This window comes from Pseudorasbora parva, chromosome 22 (assembly GCF_024679245.1).
Source record: "Pseudorasbora parva isolate DD20220531a chromosome 22, ASM2467924v1, whole genome shotgun sequence".
NCBI lineage: Eukaryota > Metazoa > Chordata > Actinopteri > Cypriniformes > Gobionidae > Pseudorasbora > Pseudorasbora parva.
In genome coordinates, this window is record NC_090193.1 from 775430 (window position 1) to 781545 (window position 6116).

The window sequence follows — 6116 nt, forward strand, 5'->3', positions numbered from 1 at the left end:
TGATTGATGGATGGTGGATGGATGATTCATGGATGGATGGATGGGTGGATGATTTATGGATGGATGGATGATTGATGGATGGATGGATGATTGACTGATGGCTAGATAGATGGATGATTGATGGATGGTGGATGATTGATGGATAGATGGATGGATGGATGGATGATTCATGGATGGATGGATGGATGGGTGGATGATTTATGGATGGATGGATGATTGATGGATGGATGATTGACTGATGGCTAGATAGATGGATGAATGGATGGATGGATGGATGGATGGATGGATGGATGATTGACTGATGGCTAGATAGATGGATTGATGGATGGATGGGTGGATGATTGATGGATGGATGATTGACTGATGGCTAGATAGATGGATGGATAGATGGATGGATGGATGGAGGGTGGGTGGATAGATAGATAGATGGGTGGATGGATGGAAGGATGATTGATTGATGGCTATGGCTGGATGGATGGATGGATGGATGGATGGATGGACGGACGGATAGACGGACGGACAGACAGACAGACAGACAGACAGACAGACAGACAGACAGACAGACAGACAGACAGATAGATAGATAGATAGATAGATAGATAGATAGATAGATAGATAGATAGATAGATAGATAGATAGATAGATAGATAGATAGATAGATAGATAGATAGATAGATAGATAGATAGATAGATAGATAGATAGATGGGTGGATGGATGGATGGACTGATTGATGGATGTATGGGTGGATGGATGGATGGATTGATTGATGGATGTATGGGTGGATGTTCCAGGTTGTAAACATGTTTTTCCTGCTGTACACATGAGGGAGACACAGATTTGACGGCCTCTAGCGGCCAGTCGATTCACTGCAGTTTAAGACACTTCCCCGTTTGCTTCAGGAGAAACTTAAAGGTGGCCCTTTGGACACTCTGTGAATAGTGTGTTATAAACTTTTACATACTGTCGCCTACCATGGGCTATGATTGCATTAGGACGATCGTCTTAAATCGATCCCTTAAATAAATCCAATGGGATTTAACTCATGTTCCCGTTGGACTGGGCACTAATGCTGCATTCACGTGCTCTCGGAATTATCTTAAATACGAGTAAACTTGGTAAATATTGTACATGAACGCGCTCCCATTTCAAAATATCAATAGGATGAGCGCGTGATCAGGGGGCCCTGTGTTTATAGTGGCCACGCGCGCCTGCGCAGAGCACGCTCCCATATGGTCTAGCGGTTAGGATTCCTGGTTTTCACCCAGGCGGCCCGGGTTCGACTCCCGGTATGGGAAGGATATTTTAGCGTTTTTGCCCGGCAAGAGAGCTCCAGAATCGTGACAGGATGAGCGTGTGTTGTCGGCTCGTGTGCCTTCGATAGCTCAGTTGGTAGAGCGGAGGACTGTAGTGGAGGTCTTGGCAATCCTTAGGTCGCTGGTTCGACTCCGGCTCGAAGGAGAAGTTTTTACACGAGCAGCACCGAGCTTATTATTCCAACAGCTACATGTCCAACAAAAGGAAATATATAACTGACACCATCAATTAGCGCATTACAGAAGTACTTTGACTCATAATGGCCAAATCATAGTTTCTATTAAGGGAATCGGAGTCGAGTGCGAGTCTTCAATCAACACGATCTAATCCAATAAACGAGTGCAGTTGATAACTGACATCAACACTCATATTCAGGGTTTCCACTCTTTTTCAGCGAAAATTAAATTTTTACTACAGTGAGAACAAAAGACAAGGATCACAAAGTAATAGGCTATATTAGTCTCTCCCTGACTTAAAGGTGCTGTATGTAAGTTTTTCAATTTACTGAAGCATAAAAATACTGTAGAACTTTCCAGCAGGTGTAGATACTAGATATTGTTTATATACATATATATATATACATATATATATAATTCTAATAGTTCATATTGTTAATCTTACGTTGTAGCAAGCAAACAAATGGCAATGCTGTTTGTTAAAGGGGGGGGGGGGGGGGTGAAACACTCAGTGTCAGTCAATCTCATGTCAATCTTGAGTACCTATAGAGTAGTATTGCATCCTTCATATCTCCGAAAAGTCTTTAGTTTTATTATATTTATAAAAGAAATATGGGCTGTACCGAGTCTTTCCGGAAAAAAAACAAGCGGCTGGAGGCGTATCGAGTGGGCGGAGCTAAAGAATGACGAGAGCGCAAAGCGGTGACGTCCTCAAGCGTGGAGAAGAAAACGTTACCCTAAATAAACCATGGCTATCGATCTCAGCTAATACAGATAATGATCCAGAATCAGTTGAATCCTGTCAACATTTGTGTGTGTTTACTCGCAGTTTATGAGGACATGATTCGGTTTATGGACTATTGTATGAGACTAAACCTTAGCAGTAGCAAGCAGAACGGTTTAGCACGTCAGACTAGTGTAACGTTATACAGAGAACAACAATGGAGTCCGTTAGCGCATTTGAATGACGAAGCACGCTTTGTGAGAACGCTAGGTTTATGTTTGGGTGGTTTTACAATAATCAAATTGACACCTATAGGGGTCAGCTAAACTAATGTATTTATGCTCCATTGATAAATTAACTAACGTTACGCGATCGTGTCGTTTACTGATGTTTACTCACGCGACGATAGCCAACAGCACAGACATCTGAAGCAGTTTTACTCACTGCGTAGCCTGACAAGCCAGACCAACATCCAGATGTTTGGTCTGGAAACTCACCATTGACGGCTCAATCTGACGGCTGTCTGTCAAACTCCCTCTGCACGCGATTGGATAGCGCTTCAACCAACCAGAGCAATGAAGGTGAAGCAGAGCTGACAGATTAAACTCTCGCCGTATCCGGTCGGCTAAACTCTGAACACATCTTCCCTTCTTCAGAATGACTTCAGTGCCGTTCTTTGTTCTTTTCTCAGAGGAAAGCTTAACTCAAGTCTTCCAGAGTCGCGGTCAAAGCTGATTCGACAGACCGCCGTTCGCCAGTTTCTGTGTTTACTAGAAGCACGCAAGCGCAACTCGGCCATCGTCATTATGGCCCCGCCCGCCGACTCTATACACGATGTGATTGGCCCGACCAGATTGTGAGGAATACAGCTCAGAAGGGTATTGAGAGTTGCTAGACGACACTCGCGGGCAGATTAAATTTGCTGCCGCTAGGATGCGTCTAGATTTCTAGGCTACTCACCGGCTGCTTCCAAAGCAGGACCGAACCTTTATCGCTGGGGCCGCTCCGTCAGAAACACACTTCTTTGGTATGATTTGGTGAAGTCCTGACAGCAGTGACCGTGGAGATCCACTTTGAGACGCGACTGAAGCGATGTTGTGAAGCTTCCCGTCATTTCTGCGTTCAAATCGGTTCAAATGCAGCGCTGCCTTCCCAGAATGCTGTGCTGAAGCGTTGAAGTCGCTCGACGTCACCCATAGGAATAAAGTGGAGCGCGGCGCGGACTATAACGACAGAAGTGTTCACGGACGACTGGATCTGCAGCTGAGAGTGTGTATGGGCGTGCGTTTCCTCTCTCGCTCTAGTCACGCGCGCGCACCCTACCGGGAGAAGAGCCCGTACGGCCCATACAAGGACCTTCCGCTCTATTAACGTCAAGCCGACCCATACTCGAAAAAAACTCTCCGAAACTTGTGAGAAACCGGAAGGAGTATTTTTAACACAGAAATACTCCATCAAACGGCCAACATTAGTTTTTGAAACTTTGTCTATGTTTAGGATGGGAATCCGAGTCTTTAACAGTGGAGAGCTCAGTATGCAGGAAACAGCATTTCACCGCGCCTTTAAAAGCTCATCATACTCAATGTTATCCGACAAACACCTGACGTTAGAAACTTTAAATATCAACAGCGAACTTGGAATTAGTGTAAATTATTCTTTGATTAGATCTTTTATGTGTTGTTTATCTCAGGCATGCTAAACGTGGTTCTGTGTTTGATTTGGCTACTATAGTAAAGCCCATGTTTAGTGCTGGTTTTGGGTTAATAGTTCTTGTGACTGATATTTGGCTATAATCATTCTAAAAATACCAAAGGTGGCATTCAGTAGCACTCACTATAGAGCCGCAGTCGTTACGGCTGGTAAAGGGGAGGGGTTTCCGAAACACGTGCAGTAGGCCGTTAGCCAATCAGAACACAGCTGGGTCAGCTGACCAATCAGAGCCCATTGCGTAATTCTGAGGGACCGGCTTCATTGAACATGAAACCATCAGGCCGTTTAACAAGAGCAGTGTAGAAATAAAGGTCAAATATATGACAAATAATGAAATAATAAAAAATAAAAAAAACTAAGCATGAACACGTTACAGTGCAGCCTGGATGGCAGCCGAACTCAGCCCCGCCCACAGCCGAACTCACCCCCGCCCACAGCCGAACTCAGTCCCGCCCACAGCCGAACTCAGTCCCGCCCACAGCCGAACTCAGTCCCGCCCACAGCCGAACTCAGTCCCGCCCACAGCCGAACTCAGTCCCGCCCACAGCCGAACTCAGTCCCGCCCACAGCCGAACTCAGTCCCGCCCACAGCTGAACTCAGTCCCGCCCACAGCTGAACTCAGCCCCGCCCACAGCCGAACTCAGCCCCGCCCACAGCTGAACTCAGCCCCGCCCACAGCTGAACTCAGCCCCGCCCAGTCTGGACTCGGTCCATGCCTGAACTGAAACTGGGGGGTAAAGTGTGTTATTTTGGTGAGGTTGCTGCTAAAATTGTCATTCCTGGGTGTATATATCCCATAATTGAGGTCACTTCAACCCGCGGACATGGAAAACCGGCGGGAAAACCGCAGACTTTGCCACACAGTGCAGTTGAGTTCTGTTGACATTTGACCACTAACGTTATGCGTCGCTCCGCTGCTCTGATTGGTTGTCGGTCTGTCCAATCGAGGGCTTTCCTGGTTGGGTTAAACACGCCCCATAATCACCGCCCAATGAGCATCAGACTCATATTCTGCCTCGAGCTGAGTAGAGAAGTCAGGCTAGCGTTACAGTGCACCACACAAACACAAGCAAGCCTTGGAAAGAATGTGCTTCACCACCCCTTTGAAAGCGGGATGTTTGCCGGCTTTAGCTAGCTTGTAGTCTCGATATGTATCGCATAAGTTGAGTAAAGTGTTTTTTTCCAACTTACCAGACTGTCAGACCTCCACTTTCTTCCAAGCAAGATCATTTTTATCCCCGTTTCTATAAAGCACGAAGATGTATCGCACAGCTCCGGGTCTCCGCGTGTGATTTTGTCATCGTTGTTGTCACTACAAGAGCAAACCCCTGATTGGTTAACTCAGAATGTCTATTTAAACCTCTTTTTTTTAGGACAGCGTTCGTGACTCGAGACCTCATTTTTATCATATCAGATACATCTAAGGGGCCAAGGGCTTCGGCCATCCGTCCGCTCTCTTCCCTGAACTGAACTGAAGTAGTGGGCTGTACTTTCCACCCGACTGACATCAGGTTGGCTGGTGGTAATGTCGCCCGCATACCGCCTCCCATGCCCGAGACTGGTATTGCGACACCTGTGGGGCCGCGGCTAGTAATGCTACTGCTAATTAAGGTTGATATCTCTGCAGCACTATAACTCGACATTTTTTTAATGACATCATTGCCCTTATTTCTTCTCATTCTTTTGATGCGTGTAGGTCATTTTTGGGATATTTTTACACATGGCACCTTTAATGCAGACATCCATTTTGACATCCGAATTTGTCGTTCATTATCAGTCAAATCAACATCATGGGAAATAAAACATTTATTCCGATTGTGAATGGGTTATATACAGAGATCCAAATCGTGTGTTTAGCAGAAGAAACTCACAGGTTTGAGACATGAGGGCGAGTAAATAACAACAGAATATCATTTCTGTTTGGAGCCAAAGATAACTAACTGCTCATTTAGCGCTACACACACTTTACTGGAGATCAACACGGGTCCGCTTGAACCATGAGTCTCAGCCTAGCATTTAAACACCGCAATTATCAGAGGAGCGACTAAACACTCAGAGAAACAGGACACACACACACTCACAGAGAAACAGGACACACACACACTCACAGAGAAACAGGACACACACACACTCACAGAGAAACAGGACACACACACAGAAACAGGATACACATTAGACACACACACTCAC

At 45.7% G+C, this 6116-nt stretch overlaps 2 non-coding genes across 2 annotated transcripts; both read left to right on the plus strand.

Annotated features, from left to right (window-relative positions):
* Positions 1–1224: 1224 nt before the first annotated feature.
* trnae-uuc (transfer RNA glutamic acid (anticodon UUC)) lies at positions 1225–1296 on the plus strand. Its single transcript has one exon. It is a non-coding gene; the product is annotated as a tRNA-Glu (tRNA).
* A 76-nt stretch (positions 1297–1372) lies between these two features.
* trnay-gua (transfer RNA tyrosine (anticodon GUA)) lies at positions 1373–1459 on the plus strand. Its single transcript is given in 2 exon segments — positions 1373–1409; positions 1424–1459. It is a non-coding gene; the product is annotated as a tRNA-Tyr (tRNA).
* The last annotated feature ends 4657 nt before the right edge of the window (positions 1460–6116 follow it).